Raw genomic sequence first — 21,292 nt, 5'->3', positions numbered from 1 at the left:
GGAGAGAAAAATTCAGTTTTTCCTGAGTCTTAACTTTTGGTCTAGTTTTGTGTTTCAATATGATATGGGCTTTCATGGACAATTCTTTACCAAAATGTGGTGTGCCGCAAGTCTCACCTAACGATAGGCTTCCAGGGATGAGAGGGAAGGACGGAAAGGGGGAGAAAGAGAGAGACAGAGACAGGAAGATACACAGAGAGAGACAAGAAGACAGACACACAGAGAGAAGAAAACCGAGCCAACAGTAATACCTCTTACCGTCAAGTTCCCACCTGTAAGTGAAAGGATTTCTAAGCCCTCCAGAGAGTTTACAGGGCTTGATCCAATTCTCACAAAGCAAAATTCTATATGCATCGAGAAGCCTTCCCCAGCCATGCCAATTCCAATCTAAGAAAGAGTCTTCCTGAAGCAAAGGCAGGGCAAGTAGCTGACAAGACCAAACTTTATTGAGTGTAATGCTGTCTAATGCAATTCTCCGGGCAATATTTCTTGGCTTTTCAGATGGTTCTCATTTCAGCTCAAGCCTATTGATCTCCTGCCAGATGACTGGGGCAGCTGTGTGTGCTGTTTACTGAGGTGTTTGGATCAGTGCCCTAAATTAACCACCCTTCGGCCAAATAGGGGTCCTTTTCTTTCTCACCTCTCTGTTTCCCCATTATCTTGTCATTAGTACAGGTTGTACACCTGGAGGTTTGTATTACACTTCCAGGGAAGGGACTCTTGCCTTAAATTACCTTGTTCTGGTCTAATGTTTATGTCCTTTTCAAACCGATATGTTTATACCTACCTCCCAAGGTGATGGTATTAGGAGGTGGGCCCTTTGGGAGGTCATTAGGTCATAAGGATTGAGCCCTTATGAATGAGACTAGCATAGCAAGTATAAGTTATATTCTGTAAATAAACAGGAGAAAGGGGTGTCTGGGTGGCTCAGTCATTGAGCATCTGCCTTGGGCTCAGGTCATGATGTCAGTGTCCTGGGATCGAGTCCTGCATCAGGCTCCCTGCTCAGCAGAGAGCCTGCTTCTCTCTCTCCCACTCCCCCTGCTTGTGTTCCCTCTCTCCACTGTGTCTCTGTCAAATAAATAAATAAAATCTTTTTTAAAAAATAAATAAGTAGGAGAATAGTCCTTGTGAATATCTAAATTTTTTCTATATTCTAAATGCGCACATTACAATCTATCTGGACTCTAACGAGTATTCTTTTCTTTTGGGGCCCTCCCTAGGATTTTTCATCTGAGCCTGACAAGAATGGAACCCTACAGAAACCAGGGCCATAAGATAAGGAGGCATTTGCCCCAGGTGGAAGTTGGGGCTTCTGCAGGGCTCATGAGTTGGAGGACACAGATAGAGAAAATGGGGAATACAGATGCCACACAAATGAAATGCATCAACCAACATCCCACCATGGACAGAAGAAAGCCTGAGAGCCAAAGGGTCTGGGCTCAACTCCCGCGGCCGTCATTTACCTTCTGACCTTCCCTGAAGATACCCAACCTCTCTGAGCCTCAGACTTTCATCTGAGGATGAGAAATGCCCATGTCCCTCCCACAAAGAAATGAGGTTGTGCCCATGAAAGTACTTCCCACTGTATTGTTCCGGTCAGGCTTCCCTTGGGTGTACGATAGTAACAAGCAATCCCCAAAATCTCATGAAGAGCACAAAAGTCTATTTCCCTCATTCTCGATGGCAGTGGGGCTCAACTCTTCATAGTCCCTGGGACCCAAGTTGGGAGGGCTCTCTGCTATGAGCTGCTTCTGCAGTCCCCCTGCCAGTGGAAAAGGGATGTGATGAATCCTGATGGACCCTTAAGTCTTCCACCTGGAAGGAGTGCGTATTGCTTCATTCACTACATCAAGTCATATGACCACAATGAGATGAAGAAATGCAATCTTTCCATGAACCTGGAACAAAGGTGGATGTACCATGAAACTAATGAAGCTTAGCTCCTGTTCCCTCACTCCCACAGGCCCTTTTCAAGTCCCCAAGAGAGCCCAATATGATGCGTTTGCAGGTCACGTGCTTTGTAAAATTTGCAACGTCATGTATGTTTTAGTCTGGTATAAGCTTTAGGCCCCACAAAACCTGAATGTGCCCTGGACAGGGAGGAGGGCTGGGATATTTGCGAGTAGCTGCGATGAACAGTCAGGATTGCCTAAATAAAATTAGTTTTTCAAGCACGTGACTCTGTTCTTCCAAAGTGATGTAGAACCTGGGAAAAGATAGCATTTGACCCTCAGAATAAGCCTGAGGGACAAGGAAAATGGGGACTACTACATCCCCACCACTGTTCTTCCCTTGGTCCCAATCCCACCTCTTGCTTTATAGGAATCTGTCTGACCGTCCTGTGAGATCACACACTACTTGAGAATATAGATTTTGTATTATGGACTTCTACGGTTTTAGATTTGGAAGTGGTCTTAAAGATTATTTTGTATTATTTAGTCCAAGCCAAGAACCTAAAGAGGAAAAAGACTTGACAAGTTCACACACCTATACTGGCAGGAATCTAGCCTGCAAACCTTGAGTCACTACACTCTTCCTTGTAACTCCCACATGAAATCATTCAGTAATTATTCTTCTTTCTGGCCCCAGTACTAGTTGGAATCAGAAGTGGTACCATTTTCCCCATTGAGATGTCATCACTTCTTGGCTCAGAATCATCAAGAAATATCCCAGTTGCACCCCAAATACATCCTTTCCTCACCGAGTTTTCTGCACCATTCTTTACCTCAGGTACTAGACCTAAGGGCAAAGTCCTTACACACCACCCTCTCTAGTCCTCCCACTCATACACCACACTCCCCAGTCTTCCCTGTTCACATGCTATACTCCTCATTCCTACCCACCCACACACCACACTATATCCTCCCCTCCACCTCCTCATAATCACGGAGGCTATTAGAGCTAAAAGAGAGTTTAAGAATCATTTGCCCAGTTTCTCTATTTTATAAATGTGTAGAAGAAGATTGAGAGAAATTAAGCATCCTATTTGCCCAGGAACACATATGTCAAGGCAAAGCTCAGCAGTCCTGATTCTAGAGTAGTGCTACTTCCAGTCTTCCAAACTCCCCTAACTATGGGGGACATCCGTATCACTCTCCTTACTGTTGACTATTGCTAAGTGTTTAGGGGTGATAAAGATAGCTCTTCATTTGTGATTTATGATCTGATTACTGGAACCTTGATGATGAAGTCAGATAACTGAGATAAAGAACCTTATACTCTGCCTTCCTGAAGTGTCTTCTCCAGAAGTTGTCAGCTTCAGAAAGGGAAGAGCATTAGACTTACTTTGTAGTAGGTGATACCCCTTACTACAAGGGCCATCCTTTCTAATACAATCACTGAGAATTTTCACCTAGTTGGATGGGTCTATCAGCTGGATTAATGGAGGAAAACAGATGGCACACACATGTCACGTTAAGTTGAGGATAGCTTTATAAAGGAAATATTTACACAGTTGTGACCAAGGTGTAGAGAAACCACAAGAGATAGTGCAGTACCCCAGGGCCAGTAATAGCGGGGCAATTACTACCCTCAGGACTTCAGCGGTGGGAGAAGAACCAGTCATGGATCCACAAACAAGAACCATCGTGTGGAGAGGACCACCTGATAGGAACTATGATTTTCACAGGAAGGCAGCAGCCAGTTTATACAGTGAAACCCTAAGGAGACAATAGGTACTCTGACTTTGCTTTTTCTCCCTTCCTCAACATTTCCCACCAGGGCTTCCCCACTGGCCAGAGGACAAGACAGCTCTTAGATTTGCTGCCATGCACGTTGGATTTATCCTATTTGTGGTTTACTCAGCTCCTTAAATCTGATTACATGTCTTACCAAAATTGAGAAGTTTTCAGCCTTTATTCTTTCAGTCTTTCATCAGCCTGTCTCTTTCTCTCCTCTTCTGGGATTCAGAGGATATGAATGTGAGATGGCTTATCATGGTCTCACAGGTCACCAAGGTTCTGTTGTTTTGGATTTTTCTTTTTCCAGTCTATTTTCTTTGCTGTTCAGATTGGTTTTCTCTATTATTCTATCTTCTGGTTCACTAATTCTTTTCTCTGTCTTCTCTGTTCTGCTATGAACCCATACACTGAGCTTTTTTTTTCCCTTCAGTTATTTTTTTTTTTTCATTTTCCATTTGGTTCTTCTTTATATCTTCTATTTCTTTCCTGAGACCTCTTAATTTTTTCATTTGTTTCAAGTGTGCTGTGCTCATCATTGCTCACTGAAGCATTATTATCATGGCTGTTTAAAAACTGTGCTCTGATAATTCTAAACATCTTTATCATTTCAGTGTTGGCAACCACTGATTGTCTTTTTATCATTCAATTTGAGATCTTTCCAGCTCTTGGTATGACAAGTGATTTTCTTTTGAAACCTGGACATTTTTGTATTAAGTTATGAGATCCTGCACCTTATGTAAACCTTCCATTCTAATTGCTTTTCTCTGACACCACTCCAGAAGGGTAAGGGTAGTACCTGCTTATTACTGCCAGATGGAAGGTAAAAGGCTAGGTTTCCCACTCAGCCTTTGTTGACATCCAAAGCGGTAGGGGTGGTGAGGGGAGCTCCTTGTTACTGATGGTCTCCATCAACACCATGGTGGTGTGGCCTTGTTACTGATTGGTAATGGTGAAAGTCCTGACTTTCCACTAAAACTCCTCAGATACTACTCCAGTGAGGAGGGAAGGGGAGCCCCATAACTGTCAGGTAGTAGTTGAAATCCAAGCTCCCAATGTCCCCAAGAGGTCTCCACTGTCATCATGGTTGCAGAAGGAAAGAGGGGGAAGAGCTGGTGACCCGACTACAGGGAAGAAAGTTCCAGTCTACTTGGCTTTCTCTCTGCACCGCCCTGGTAGGTGCCTCACTACCGCCTCATGAGGGTTGTAGTCAAGGCTCCTCACTGGCTTGTGTTACACCTGTGGGGGTGGGACCACAGTTGTGTTTCCATAGTGTCTGGCTGAAGTGCAGATTGGTTATTATCTAAAAGTATTCTGTCTTGCTAGGTTTTCCCTTTCCCGATACTTTAGCCAGAGAGAGAGCAGACTTTTATTGGGGCTTTGTTTTTGCTCACTGGTGTTTGGGTTGCTGAATTCTTTAATTCCAAACCTGGGATATATGACATACAAAGAAAACCCAGGGAACTCATCATTGTGCCGCTCCCAATCTTGGGCCCCAAGATTCCTAGCCAGTCTGTGTTCTTCTCTCCACTTTTCAGAGTCATCTCATTTTTATGTTATATATAGTGTCCAGGTTTTCAGTTGTACTTAGCAAGAGTAATAGAGAAAAGTATGTCTACTTCATCTTCCCACAGGCGAGAGTCATCCACAGTGTATCTTTAAAATCTGAATGTATTGCCAACATTTAAAAATCCAAAGATTTCAAACAAGAATCTGGAGATCTGGCTTCTCTTTAAAAAGCTGGAATATGTAGCAATATTGGACCCACACTCCAGAATAGAAAGCAGCAGCCAGAACTGCACTGTCTGGTATTGTAGCCCAATAGCCACATGTGGCTATTTAATTTTATATTTAACAAAACTCAAATAAATTAAAAATTCACTTCCTCAGTTACACTAGCCGCATAGGACTAGAGGCCTCTGTATTGGACAGTACAGATATAGGACATGTCCATCATTCTAAAAAGTTCTATTGTACAGCACTGGTGGGTCATGGGTACATGATGGGTCATGCCTGTTCCAGTTTGCCAAGCCCCCACTGCTTGACAATATATCAGGCCATGTCTTTCCTTTTCCTCACCTGCTGATAAATTTGTGTTTACAATCCTTGGCTTCAGGGTCAGGAGGATTTTTGACTTGTGGAGATATGGAGGCAGGCGAAACAGGTGGAGAGCACAGCAGGAGCAACGACACAGGAGGAGAAGCTATGGTCCTGGAAAATCAAGGCAATTAGGTTTGGATAGAGAGTAGGAAAAGAATCAAAGGAGAAAAGGAAGGTAGAGATTAAAGCCTTGGCAGAAAGGAGACACAATTATAGCCCCACTTTGCCTCTGACTAGCTGTGGAACTGGGCTCAAAGAATAACCTCTATGCCATAGGCTTCACCGGGGACCACTCTCCCCTTTGCTCTCTCTGTGTTAGTTTAGTTGGCTTTCTCACAGGTCCTTGGATATCCCAAGCAATTCCTTTATCAGGAACTTCACTCTGCCTGGACCACTCTGCACCTGAATTCCCTCACACACACACACACACACACACACACACACATATGCTGGGCCAATTCCAATTAACCATCTGATTTCAAGGAAGCTTCCCCATACCTCGACTAGGTGAGATCTCCAGCCACCTGTGCTCATAGTGCCCTGTTCAATGTCATGGCACTCATCATACGTACATCTATCATCCATTGTAGTAGGTACTTATCTATTTGTCTCCCTCCAAACTTGACTGTGAGTTCCATGAGACCCACGACCATGGCCATGGTGTTAATTGTAATCTCTGAACTGCAGAGTGACTGGTACAGAGTAAATACCCAAACAAATGTTGATTCCATGAAGGTTTGGAAGTTCTTCAGACCTTAGTTTCCACATCAGCAAATTGGGAGTAACAGTAATTACTGCCCCTAATTACAAAAGCAACATTATTTTAAAAGTTAAGACTGGGGTGCTTAGGCAGCACAGTTATTTAAACATCCAACTCTTGGCTTTGGCTCAGGCCATAATCTCGGGGTCATGAGGTCAAGTCCTGCTGAGCGCAGAGTCAGCTTGGGACTTTCTCTCCCTCTGCCCCTCCCCACTGCACTCTCTCTCACTAAAATAATACATAAATCTTTTTTTTTTTTAAGACCAAAAGCTATAAACATTTTAATTATTGAATGGAAAGCTATCAAGCTGTTAGCTTAACTACGAGATCCTAGTGACCCTGTTAAAAATGGACACTCTGGAACTCAGGGGCTGAGCTGTAAAGTGAGTTTCCAGAGTTGATGCAAAGCAACTAGACAGCACTGCTGTGAATTCTCCCCTTGTAATGCCTGAGTGATTACTGTGTGTTTTGCTTGGCATTAACTACCTTGTATCTTAATTTATATTAATCTAAAGACTGATGTATTTAATTCCAGCTGCAGTTACACTTTATCTCCTAGATAAAATTCAAGACAACCAAAGAGTGGCAAACCTTTTGGACCTCAGTTTCCCCATCTGTTAAATGAGAAGAGTAATTGCTGCTCTGTTCAATACACAAGTTGGTGAAGATTAACCAAGACAGCTAATGGGAACACAGTTGACAAATCATAGTGCACCATGCAACTGTGGGGTATACTTATCTGAAAGCAATACTTAGGCTTCCTCCCCCAGGGTGCTGTGTTTGCAGAATTAAGGGGTTGGCCCAAGGCCAATGGGGCTTTACTTTTAAGGTATTCAGTCTGAGTATCACTGGGAAAATCATGAATGTTGACCCCAAGGGGGCCAAGAGGGTAAGAAATGCAATGCAACTTTGCTAGAATCATCCCCGCATCTTCAGACCCTGCCTGGGGAAAGCTTGGAGGCTATCGGCTGAACTTCATGATGAGGCCCAGCCTCTTATTTTCACCCCCTCCATGTCCCTGCCCCCCCTGGGACAAGGTGAGGAAGGCATGCCAGCTACAGTCACCTCTTGGTACAGCAGAGGGCAGTGGTGTCCTCACTGGGGTCCACACCCAAGCCAGTCTGGAGGGGTGGAGCAGGTCCTTCTGGGTGTGCGCTCAGGAGCACAGGCCTTGCCCTCTGATACTTGGGATTGGCCCTGCTGATCCTCCTTTCCCCCAACCACAGGAACACCGCCACCACCCCGCAGGGCACAAGACACACTCACACAGGCACAGCAACACACACATATGCAGACATACATCACCACATGCATATACACGCAAGCACACAGTTACGGTGAGGATTTTCCAAATGAATCCCTATAAACTCCTGGAGTTTAAGCCATTTAACATCTAAATTGAGACTCTTCCCCCCAAAATAAGATTACTGTTTAAGGTTAAGAAGCCTGGAATTGGCTTTTTGTTTTGTTGGGTTTTTTGGTTTATTTTTTAATTATTATTTTTAAAGATTTTTATGTATTTATTTGACAGACAGAGATCACAAGTAGGCAGAGAGGCAGGCAGAGAGAGAGAGGGAAGCAGGCTCCCCGCTGAGCAGAGAGCCCAATGCGGGGCTCCATCCCAGGACCCTGGGATCATGACCTGAGCCGAAGGCAGTGGCTTAACCCACTGAGCCACCCAGGCGCCTCTCGTTGTTGTTTTTAACAGAGGCAAGAGGCCCATTCCACCAGCCAGCCAGGAGTCGGGGTGGTCAAATGACCAGGCCGCTGTTATGCAAGTGTCAAAAAACCCTGTTCTAGCCCCAGTCCTGCCACTGTCTGACATAACAGAGGCCTGTCGCTTCTCTCCCTGTGTCCCAGTTGTCCCTAATGGGAAATGAGGACGCTGGTCTCATTCCACGCACACTTCAACCTCCGTGGCTCTGTGCTGCCCCTGCTTCCTTCACCTTCCTCAGGGCAGACAGGGAGATGCTCCTTCTCCAGCCCCTGCGAAACAGAGGTGCTCACGTACAGGAAGCCAGATGGGCTGGGGGAGCTCCCTTCCTCCCTTCCAAAGGTACTTAAAATGAGTTTGGCACCTGTGGGGGCAGGGCATGGTTTTAAGGTATATGGGTTTATTTGACTAAATTAGAAATCAGGAAAGAGGTCAAAAGGAAATCAGATGATGATTTTAAAGGAAACTGAATTCATTCTGTCTCTACCTCTGGTAGGCGGGATCCCATAGGAGCCTGGGTTAATCGAGGGATTTGGAGTGGGGTATTAAACCTGCAGTTTTTTGCTCTAGGAAATAGGCTTTAGAAGGATGGGCTGAGGGAAGCAGGGCCACATTTCAACAAAATTATGAGGTCGGTGACATTTCTGTTCTATGCTTCTCCGTCCCATCGAGGGCACCTTCATGACCCATTTTTGGGACAGCCATCCAATGGCTTTGTGACAGACACAACTCCCTCCTGATTGCTCCCAGGCACTCTCTTCCCATCCCCACAAAACTGCCCTGGTTAAGTCTAGTTCTCTAGATGTCACCTGGTTTCAATGTAAGGAAATGCCTTTGGGTCCCTAAAAGCCACTTCATTTCAACAAATAGGTATTCCTACCTACGAGGGACCAGGACTGTGCTAGAGGACAAAATAGGACATGGACCTGTCCACAAGGGGCAGCTCCAAGCCTGGCACCTAAGAATGCCCCTCCCCGCCCGCGTTCCCGAACAATTCGCAGCCACCACTTCAGGTAGACTTGCGATCCAAGTTGGCTTTGAGCCTGCCCTTCCCCAGCGCTGCAGTCATCCAGAGGGAGCGAGCGTACTGCCAGTGCCCGTTCTCCGTCATCCCCTTCACATAGTGAATTGAACATCTGAACCCAAGAGCTCACTGTGTCTTCTCCATTTCCGATCACAGACAGGGTCCAAATGTCCTGCTTACTGATAATGCATTTGGAAATCTGTTTTCTTCCTTCTCTAACGGAACTGTGTCCATTTTCTCAAACCAAAGCATTTCCAAGAGAATTAGCCAGTTTGTTGACTTATTAAAAATAACAGCATAATATGGGAAGAGATGGCTTGGACTTTACAGGAGACAATCAGAAAATTAATGCTTCAAAAATTTTAGATTTCAGAGCACAGTATCCTCTTGTGATGCAGCAATGATATGCGCCCCCCCACCCCCATTTTACAGTGGAAGCAAATGAAGTTCCCCTTCTGGGAACTTCACAGACATCTGGACACTCTCCATCATTTAATGAAGGTTCAAGAATGGAGCTCCCCTAAGACAGCTCAGGTCTTTGAGTGTTACCATTGTTCGGTTCTCTGTATATAGGGTGTGGCTGCGAGGATGGAGCAGACATGCCCAGTGGCTCGCCCGTTGTATGTTAACCAGGAGGCACCCAGAAAGCCAGGCTTTTCATCAGAACCTTGGAGAGTAGACGTGCCCAGACATCAGGAGAGTGGTTTTCTAGTCCCAGCCCTGCTGCTGCCTTGGCGGGAACCTGAGCCAGGTATGCTCCATTCTCCAGATCTCAAAATCCTCATGTGTAAAATTATGACTTTGGCTTAGAAACAGGCTGCTCTTGAACCAACTCTGGTCATAGCCAAGTTCTCACTAAAATGAGAAAAGATGAGGACCACAGAATGAGTTCCTCTTTAAAACCACATGTATTCTGTCTAAAGGACTGTCTGTGACTTTGACCTTGGGTCTTTTCTACATGTAAAGTTAAAACTTCATTTAAAAAAAAAAAATTAAATGACAGTGCAAATGAATGATAGTTGAGTTTTGTTTGGCTTTTTTTTTTCTTTTAATTATCTTAATTTGGCAAACAAGACAAAACAAACCTACAACTGTCAGTCTTCAAAATATTGTCTGAATTATACTGGTCCACCAAATCGAGAGGACTGGAAACCACTGGACTGGACGATCTGTAAGTCCCCTTGTGGCCTGGATGACATCTGTGTCTGATGGCCACACCTGGTGGCCAAGCTCAGCACTACTCTAAGAAAAGGAGTTGTCTAATTTTTTTTGAAGGTTCTCAACTACTGCTGCACCTAGATTCACAAGGCAGCCTTTCAAAAAATAATGAATCCTCAGGGCCTCCTACCCCCCACAAATCAGTAGAATCAGAGACTCTGGGAGTGAGCCCCAGGCAACAGGACTTTGTGAAAAGCTCCCAGGCAGTGCTGTTAATGTGCATCCAAGAATGAGAACCATGGACTGAGGCATTCACACATCTGACCATGTAATAGAATTCTTGGGAGAAATATTCATAAAATTTAGATCCCTAAGCTATTCCAGATTTACTAAATCAGAAACTTTAGGGTCCAAGGAATCTGTTTTCAAAAACTTCCCAAGTAAATCCACAGCAGTTGGGTCCCAGACTGATAATTAGGAATCACAGGTACCTGTTACATGTTAAAAGTTGTAGGGTCTCAGGAAGGCTCACTGCCTCTCTGTGCATCTTTCTTGTGTAAGGATCGCACAGGAAATGTCAACACTTTGGGTCCATTCATTACCCCACAGCATCCTCCTTTGGAAGGTCTCTGTCCAGGAGGCCAATGACTTCATCCGTCCCTTTCATCTCAAACATCTCTGAATTCATGGAATTAGAGGACAGATGGGCAGGCAGGTGATTCAGAGAAAGACGAGAAAGTGCCAGACACATAGATTTCTCTACCCACTCCTCCTTTGCCCTGACTGGCCCTGTGTATGCTATATATCCGAGCTGCTCTTCACAGTGGTGGCTGTGATCCTGACCATCCATACATGTTCCTGCACAGACCCCTGCACCCCCTTCACCCAAGTCCATGAGCAAAATGCAACAAGGTCGCCAACCATCACGGGTCAAGGTAACTTCCAAATGACAGCATTTGTGTTAGACCAGTTGCTCTGCATACCCAGAAGTGAAATGTTCAGCAAAGCTCTGGTTGTCTATAATTCATATTTTTATCAGTATAAGCCTCCCTTTGAGACGCTGAGAACTTTGTTTGCTACATTCCCAAGAAAAGCCCAAAGGACTTAGAAACCTTCACAAAATTATATAAGGCATCCAAAGGCTTTTGCATGAATGAAATGGTTGAGATAAGATTTACTATGAAACAGATTGGTGATAAATGAAAGCAAAGAAACACATCCAGAGCTCAAAGACTGTGCTTCTGCCTCCAACTCCCTATGAAATCCTCATGAAAGTTTTCACGGTTAGACTAACATCCAAGAGAGAGTTGTTACACTCCAAAGGCTTCCAACCAAAAACTTCAGCCCCACAGATCTGCCCCGCCTTAGCCCAGCCTCCTAGCCCAGGTTTAGGACACAGTTTTTTTAGGAAAGGGAGTAACAGATTGGAAGACACTGTGCTGATCCCTGAGGAGATCAGCAGAGAATTATTCGTTCAATAAAACTAGTAAGAGCCAACATTTATTGAGCCCCTACTCTGTAAAAGACACCATTCTGAGATACAAACAGCTACGTCAGGTGCACAAGAACACACAGGAATTACCTGTCAGAGACAGGATTCAAACCCAGAAAACCCAGCTCCAGAAACATGTGCCAGGCATTGAGCTAGACAGTTCGGAATGAAATGATGGACAGATGGACACCAAAGAGTCTCAGGACGGGGAAGGGTTAAGTCTGAGGCCAGAGAGGCAGTGGGAAGGGTTAGGGGCAGTAGATCTCTCATCGATCCACTTTTGTGCTTGAAAAAAGTCCCTTCCTCTCTCCAGCCCCAGTCTATCTGTAAAATGAGAGGATGGTCTAAAAATTCTCCAAGATCTTCCCAGGTCAAAAATGGTGAAAAACATAAAGTAGTAAGCAGGGCAGCGGATCACAATGGGTAGGAGTTTTTATATGTTCAGGGAACGGGTGGTTTACAGAGGCAAAAGCAAAGCCCAAAGAAAGATGGAAAAAGCCATTTTGTCCTTCTCTGTAATGTGAGGGGACCCATACCTAGTGCTCTTCTTTAAAATCTGGGAGGGAGGGGCACCTGGGTGGCTCAGTGGGTTAAAGCCTCTGCCTTCAGCTCAGGTCATGATCCCAGGGTCCTGGGATCGAACCCCGCATCAGGCCCTCTGCTCAGCGGGAAGCCTGCTTCTCTTCCTCTCTCTCTCTGCCTGCCTATCTGCCTACTTGTGATCTCTGTCTGTTAAATAAATAAATAATAAAATCTGGGAGGGAGTTTGTGTAGCACCCGTGCAAGAGGCAAAGGGGAAGACAAAACAAAACAAAAAGGCCGGAGGAGCTTTCCCTCTGCTCCCTGATGAGTTTCGTTTAAATGATGTATCAGCTGTCACTATAAAAGGAATTAGAGACACAGGGAGTCTGAGACAGGGACTTTGCTGGTCATTTCAGTGTACATGTTCCCAACAGCCAACAGCATCAAATATTCATCCCTATCTGAGAGTAACCCTGCCAAGGCATCAGAAAAGTGCATTTGCTAAATACCTAAACATCTGGACAGCAGCCTTTCCAGAGGAATCAGAGCCAGAGAGAGCAGAGCCAGAGCTCCAAGTGACAGTGTAGCTAGCTTAAGCAGATGAAGGTACAAAGATGGCCAGAACACATTAGCCCAGCCAGGCCTGCCATGGAGTGAGGACGGCTGGTACGCGGAGAGCCTTGGCGATGAGCCCCTTGTTTACAGCCATCTCCTCAGCTAACAAACAAAATGTGTTGGTCTCCCCGTCTCACTCCAAGGTCAAAAATGAACCTTCTGTTCCATCTTTATTCCAATAAAAAGATCTAATTCTAGGCCACTCTTTGGGCTTGGCAAAGCACAACCAACACCCCTTGAGATGTGCTGTACTCCTGTGGATTAATTTGGACTGGTTCCCATGACAGCAATCAGCCCGGGACCTGGTGCTCTGGGCTGAGCATCCTCTACAGCACCCCGTGGCCCCACAGCCAAGAACATCCCGCCTCGCTCTCTTCTCTGTTTCCCTCTCATAAAGCTCTAATGCAATCCCTTAAAATGAATATACTGAAGAGAGTTTGAAAGTCCCTCAAAAAGGTAAAGATAGTATTGCCATGTGTCCCAGCAGCAATCCAGCCCCTAGGTTATCTACCCAGAAGAACTGAGAACACGTGGCCACACAAACATTTGCATGTGAGTGCCCCTCGCACTCACATTCAAATAGCCAAAAAGTGGAAATAACCCAAATAACCCAAATAACCATTAGTGGATGAATGCGTAAACAAAATGTGCTAAGTCCACACGATGGAATATTATTTGGCTAGAAAAAAGGAATGAGGTATTTAGACGCTACAGTGTGGATGAGCCTTGAAAACATTATGCTAAATGAAAGAAGCTAGTTACCAAAGAGCACACAGTGTGTTATTCCATTTATATGAAATGTCCAAAACAGGGAAATCTCTAGAGGGAAAAGTGGTTAGTGTTTGCCTAGGGTCGAGGTGAGAAGATAAGGGACTGACTGCTAATGAGTAGTTTCTTTTAAACAAGATAAAATGTTCTAAAATTAGTTTGTGGTAGTGATTGCTCAACTCTGTGAATATACTAAAAAGCAAAAACAAAAGCCATATACTTTAAATGGGTGAATTGTATGGTACATGAATCACAACTCGATAAAACTGTCTTTAAAACAAATATATTACTTAAATACACCTTAAAATACATTATAATAAAGCTTAGGGCAGTTAAAGGGATTACATTTTTGCACAGCCTTAGAGTAAATGTAAGTGAAAATTTCTATTACTTCCTTCCTTTTCTCATTGCAGAGTTATGTTCTCACAAAAATGGGAAATAATTGCCTTTCACCCCAAATTTCAGTCTCAAACAGATTTAAATCAGATATTTTTATGGCTATATAACCACCTAAAAAGGATATGGGCTTAGTCAAAAACAGAATAATAGAAATTGGCTATATATTCAAGGATTTTATATGATTTGATAAAATGGAAAATTAAGTTGGCTTTGATATTCTGCCCCAAAGAAAAGTAGAAAACAGAAGACAATCTTCTATTCTGTATTGTAGCTATTTGTGTGCCAGGAAGCAGAGTGAGTGTCCTAGAACTTCGGGATTCTTCTATTTGTACTTTCCTGAGGCAGGGACAAAGTGTTAATTTGCCTTTCAGACCACTGAGATGACAGCACAGGAGACAACAGAAGGTTCTCAGGTCCTGCCTTCATTATGGCTCCTGATTGCTTGGCAGGATTGCTTTTAGACCAAAATTGCTATTTGGTGCCATTGATACTATAAAACTGTGGCTGCATGACCTTGGGCAAGATGTTTGACTTTGGTGGAGCTCAACTTCTCTGCAGAAAAATAGTTCCTGCCATGCCACCTCGAAAACTTGTTCTGAGAACCAGGTGAGATCACAGGTGGGAAATGCTCTGAAAATTATAAAATACTTTTCACATGAGAAGGCTTGTTTTAACCAATCTCCATCTTGAAATAATGGCAGCATTGGCTGTAGGGTATGAAATTTCAGGCCTGGGATTTTATGGAGGCCATCAACCATTGCAACATGGGGAAGACCCATCAGTACTCAGAAAACCATAGCCTCTTTGAATCAAAGTATCTTGAAATCAAGAGGAACTTAAAGAGTATCTAGTTAGTAGAAGATCTCACTGATATTTAAGTCTTCACCATCACTATACTGACAAATAATTCACAGTCACATCCACTGACTTCATGTTCTGATCAACCTACTATTTTTCTACATATAGAGAGACCTACATATTTGAGAGATTCAACTAAATTCAACTCAACAAATCTTTTGTGCCCAAATTTGGGTGAGAAATTGTGGATGGATGACCTTCCCTCTTGGAACCTTCAATATGATTGGAAAAGTAATACTTGAGTTAATCAAAAGAAAATGCAAGGCAGTACTGAAGCCAAACACCAGAAGGTAAGTAGTCTTTGCATTAATTTTCTATGGCTGTTGTGACAAACTGCCATAAGCTTGGTGGTTTAAAACAACATAAATTTATTCTCTTACAGTTTAAGATGCCAGAAGTCCTAAATATGTTTCACTAGGCTAAAGTCAAGGTGTGAGTGGGGCTGGTTTCTTCTGTAGACTTCAAGAGAGAAAATCTGTTCCTTGCCTCTTCCAGTCTCTGGTGGCTGCCAGCATTCCTTGGCTTGTGGCCACATTACCCCAATCTCTGCTTCCCTGATCATAGAGCTAGCTCTTCTGTAGTCAAGTCTCCCTCCACCTTTCTCTTATAAGGACATTTGTAATTACATTTAGGGTCCACCTCAATAATCCAGGATAATCTTACCTTCTCAAGATACTTAATCACATTTGTGAAGTGTCTTTTACCATATAGGTAACATTCACAGGTTTGGGGAATTAAGACATGGATTTTGGGGGATGCCATTATTTGGCCTACCACAGTCCTCAACAGCATCAACGGTCTAGAAGGGGACTGACTGATCAACTTTACCCAGAAGGGATATCTCAAGGAGAAGAGACTTAGGATAAGTTTAAACAATGAACAGAGAATTTGATCAAGAAGAGAGAAATGGAACATTAAAGGGATCAATAATGAGAATGAAAATAATCAGTTAAGCCTGTACTAAGATCATTTATGAGCTCATATTTGTACTAGGTTCTTCCACCTGTAGGTAGATCAAATTCCTCAATATTTGTGTCTGTCTCAGGAAGCCTATAATGCATTAGAAGAAACATGAATCCATAAGATGGTGAATATACTGCTCAGTGTTTTCTGCTGAGAAAGCAAAGTTCACCATGAGCTATGACCATGGCAATCTTACTGGGAGAAGCAGGCCTGGAGTGAGTTACCCATCCACTATTTCAGTCAAGTGGAAGTAGGGGAGGGGTGAGTATAAAGATGAGGAAAAGAATAGCAGGCTTGGTAAGATGGAACTCAATGGAAACCTTACCCAGAGCCATTATAATAAAGCTATGGGACTGAAGCCAGGTTTCAGCAAGTTGCGAGAGAATGGATGAATAAGAGTTGGGAGGCACAGTAAGAGAGAAAGGAAGAAAAATGAAAAGGGATGGCCACCAGGGAGAGTGACTGGTCAGCAAAGGAGTGAGGAATTGTTTTGTTTTAGGAAAAGAGAAACCTGATCATATGTGAAAGAGGAAAAAAAAAATCAGAAGAAAGGGCAAAACTAGTAGAACTTCTGGAGAACAAGGTGATGCTCATGAACCACAACTTGTAAAAATGTCTTTGGTTTAGAAGACTGTCCTTAGGATTAGGAAGGTGGCAGAAAACACAACTCCAGGATCAGCCCCGAGACCACCCCTGCAATCCCCATCAGTCCCCTCGGTGAGGGCGAGGAGGCTGCATCCTGCTGGCTCACTTGGACATTTCCCTAAAGTTGGCAAGGCTTTTTAGAAACACTTTCCAACTGGTGATGGGTAAGAGAGGTAAGAGTTGTCCCTCTAGCCATCTGGGCTCCATTTCTGTTATAAGAAGTTGTCAAGCTCATTAACATGTGGAGAAGCCTGTTAGTCTTGGCTTCTGAATTTTTATAGATAGTAAAATGCTATTTTTTAATAGTTCTGGCTCATTCATTAGCAATGTCCACCCTGTTGAATTCTTTGTAGGATATAATGAGGGTACAGTCTCAGAGATAGGGAAAACAGTAAGTGAGGTTGGGGGCAAACAGGTAAGTAGGTGCTCTACCATTTCTGCTTAAAGGATATAACTCAGACCTAGAACCCCTGAAATTCCAGCTCTCAGGTTGTGTGAATATCTCAACTCAACTAGCATTGATGAGGATTTACTGTGCCTACCACTCTGCTCGGTGTTAAAGACACAATAATGGTTAGCATTTAGCTCCTGGGCCCTTTTGGATGAAGCTGAAATGAAAACAACGCATCCATCCGAACTGCATTCATCATCATGCAACAGAACCCTGCAAAATGTTGAGAGGCATTCAGGGCTAGCCGGGAACACTGCCACCCTGAACAAAATCAGGATTTGTAGCATTAAGGAAGATGGGAGGAATACAGATTTGGATGGGCAACTAGCTAGTCTACCACAACCGCCTACTTTTCTCTAATACAGTATTTGGGAGCAATACCAAAAATAGGAGTCAAGTGACATGGGTTAATTACTGTATGAGGGTGGAAAAGGGACACCTAATATGGTTGACAGGGAAATATTTTTACAGTGAAAATGACAATGAGCTAGGCTTATGGAATGACCAAGATTTCATCAGGTGGAGAAGAGAATGATTCAGAGATCTGTAGCCAGAACGGGCCATGATGTGGGGAAGTGCTTGACAGACTTGGCGAATAGCAATATACGGTAAGAAGAGGGGGCAGGTGAAGGCGGAGGCAGATGAGGATGGAGCAGGCAATGCCATGCTGAAAGGTTTTTAACTTTATGCTGCCTACAGTAAGGAATTCTAGAAGATTTTCTAAGTTAGATGATAAGATAGTAAGTTATCAGTTAGCCGTTGCTGCATAACCAACCACCCCAAAATCTCACTAGCTGAAAGCAAAAATAATTTGTATATACTCGAATCTGCAGGGCTCTGCTGTAGGCTACTTTTGCTGATCTGATCTTGGCTGGGTTCATTCATGTATATGCAGTCTGGCTAGGACTCTTCTAGGCCAGGCTTAGTTGAGGGATCTTAGAGATGTTCTGCTCTATATGCCTCTGATCGTTTTCCTGGACCCAGTGGGCTAGCCAGGGAATGTCCCTCTCATGGTAATGGTAGGAGCACAAGTAAGCAAGAGGAAGTGCCCCAAGCTTCTTTAATCCTAGGCTGAAAACTAGCACATCATTACTTTCACTCCATTCTTTTGGTTCTAACAACCACATGGTTGAACCCAGAGTCGAGGTGTGGAAAATATTCTCCTTCTCTTTTTTTGTGTGGGAGGAACTACAGGTCTGAGGCTAAGGGTATAGAAGCAGGGAGGAGAGAGAAGTTGGGGACATTAAATGCAATCTCCCACACTAAGAGGCATCTTAAGAAGATAACTGTCAACAATGTAAAGAGTGAATGGAAAGAAGAAAGTGTGGATTATGGTTATGGTTGTAATTCATTCACAAGAGGACAACAGCACTAAAGCATCAGCGGTTGCAATGGAAAGAACAGACGGAGGATGTCTTAACCACTTCTCTGTTAGACGAGCTTTGACTCTGAGAAATAACTATATGAAAACCCATCAATGGCTATTGCAAGGTGGTATCGATTGAGCCGTGCTGAGCTCTCAATTCCTAACATTTCTTCCTTGGGTTAGAAGACATGGCTATTTATCTTCTGTCTTCAGTCCTAAGCAGGATGATCCTTTGCTAGAAAAGAAAAGTCTAAAAGATAAATGAGGCCTGCAGGTGGCCCCACAGCAAGAACGAAGACAGTGTTACCGCTGAGACCACAGTGTTCAATTCAGTTCTTTTATTTCTTCCTTGATAGCTATGGCACACAGAGAGCACAGCCCTGCAGCACCTACAGTCCCTGCCATACTCTGGGATACTGACCATATTCTGCGCTATTGTTCTTTCACCGTTGGGCGGGTGAATCTGGTCTCATTCAGCATCTTAGATTTCTCTCTTACACAGGTTCTAGCTTCTCTGGTTGGATACACATTGTAAGTCCAATGAAGCTTTCTTGCCTCAATTATTTTCTGTGCCAGTTACCTTGCCTGGATCATGAGGTCAAATGTTATTTACCAATTTCTCCCACCTACGGGGCACTTCTTGGGAATTAGATTCCGTAGCCAGAGTGCAGTGCCTTGGGGAAAACAACAGACTTGATGTCATTCTCACAGGAACACCACGTCAGTCAGGCTGCCTCAGTGCTTCTGAGCCCAGGTGTTTAATTAACTAACTACTTTAGAGGGATGGGGAGAGACCCAAAATTAATAGGTCCACTCCCTATAACTATTGTTATACCTTTCTAAATGTACTGTGATAAATTTTGACATCACAGAAAGAACAGAAATTTTGGAGACTGGTTCAGATCCTCACCATGTCAATTTCTAGCAATGATATTGAAGGCACTTATTAAACTATATCATGAGTATCATTGTCTTGTGTGTAAAATGGAGATACTGACAAGATTTGCGCTACCCCGGGGGCAGTGAGGATGAAATAAGATTAAGAAGGTGAAAATATTTGGTAAATAGGAAGGTATGCCAGTCAAATCGGACCCCACAGGGAGGAAGGAATTCTAGAAGATTTTCTAAGTAAGATCTTTTAGATTACGTCACTGGCCCCTCAGCGGCTACTTGGAAAGTCAGAGGCCATACCCTATCCAGAGCCCACATAGGAAGTGGCAGGAGTAACCCAACACTCTAGATGCATAACTGGCTGGCCACACTGCACAGTAACGGTCAAGGAAGAGGGGTCGGATGGTGTACTGGGCAAGACACTGGTGGATGCCAGGGAATGAAACCACATGGACCCAAGCTGACTCAGTAGCTGTAGTGGCAGAACTGCGAGTGGCCTCTCAGATAAAGGAAGAACATGGTGTTGCTGAAGAGAACGAGCAGCTGAGAGCCTAGATCAGGGCACTAAGGGAATCAGAAGAGGTATATAAAAGCTATTCTGTATAGCCTCCCGTACTTGGTACCTTTTGGTGTCTACCAAGTACCAGGCACCCGCTAGACTCTGAGTACAAAGAAACAAATAAACAAACAACCAAAAACAAAAACCTACATGTTAGGGCCCCTTTCCCAAAGGCATTCACAGTCCTATAAAACGCAACAGATACATGAGCACATGACTGCAATATAAAATATATACGTACTATGTAGATATACACACAAGGTACAGTGGGGGCATAATATATAGAACTTACAAAAAGAACACTACTGGTCGGGGCACTTGGGTGTCTCAGTTGGTTGAGCGACTGCCTTCGGCTCAGGTCATGATCCCGGACTTCCAGGATCGAGTCCCACATCGGGTTCCCAGCTCTTTGGAGAGTCTGCTTCTCCCTCTGACCTTCTCCTCTCTCATGCTCTCTCTCACTCATTCTCTCTCAAATAAATAAATAAAATCTTAAAAAAAAAAAAAAGAGCACTACTGGTCAAATAGAAGGCAAGAGCACCAAGAAGGCTGAGGAATGTAGATAGGGCTATTCAACAAAGTAAAACATTTCCTTCTCCTGAAGCATTCAAGCTGGGCAGCCACTGAGCTAACATTCCACGCACAGAATGAGAGCATCCGGTGGGTGAACTAGATAACTCTTCGTGCTGCTCCAGCTCTGGAGCTCCGTACTCTTATGATGGACTCGGACTTGACATCCATAACCAGATAGTTCAGTGGTTGGAAACTTTCACTAAATGTCTGTGTTTGAGGACTCCATACAAGCTGGCGGGTTTGTTCCTGTTTTGTTCAGACCATACTCTGAACCCTGTCCTACCACAAAGGGGGAAAAATTTAAAAAGTGTGACTGACTATCTTACTGCTTCTATTTTAGGAAACACAGTTCACATTGGCAACAGCGAACTGGAAACTTAGAAAATAAGAGATCCACCAAAGCAGCACCAAAACTATAAATATCTCTCAATCAACCTTACAAACAATGGATATAATTTTTATGTGCTCAAAAAATCAAAACAAAGGGCATCAAATAAGATAGAAAAAAGGTGAAAGAGATATGCCTTGTTACAAGGTGAGACAATTTAGTGTAAAAATATCAATTCTCACGTAAGTTAATCTATAAACTCAGTAAGATTCCAATATGGAATATTTTCCCTTCCCAAACCACACCTTACCACCATATTCCTAAAGGCCTATTTATAGCAGTTCCTTCTGCCCGGCACATCATGTCTGGTTATCAAGAAAAAATTACAACACATACTAAAAGGCAAAAAAGCAAAATTTGGAGAGA

At 43.7% G+C, this 21,292-nt stretch overlaps 1 long non-coding RNA gene across 1 annotated transcript in view; it reads right to left on the bottom strand.

Annotated features, from left to right (window-relative positions):
* Positions 1-1,026: 1,026 nt before the first annotated feature.
* LOC125089267 (uncharacterized) overlaps positions 1,027-21,292 on the bottom strand; it is a 142,697-nt gene continuing 122,431 nt past the window's right edge. Inside the window, exons 3-4 of the long non-coding RNA XR_007123903.1 lie at positions 5,760-5,891; positions 1,027-1,901 (exon numbers count right to left, since the gene is read on the bottom strand). This is a non-coding gene — a long non-coding RNA (uncharacterized LOC125089267). The remainder of the gene's footprint in view (positions 1,902-5,759; positions 5,892-21,292) is intronic.

The sequence above is a fragment of the Lutra lutra genome, chromosome 17 (assembly GCF_902655055.1).
Source record: "Lutra lutra chromosome 17, mLutLut1.2, whole genome shotgun sequence".
NCBI lineage: Eukaryota > Metazoa > Chordata > Mammalia > Carnivora > Mustelidae > Lutra > Lutra lutra.
Note: the sequence above shows the minus strand (reverse complement) of the source record. Positions and strands in the feature narration are given on the sequence as shown.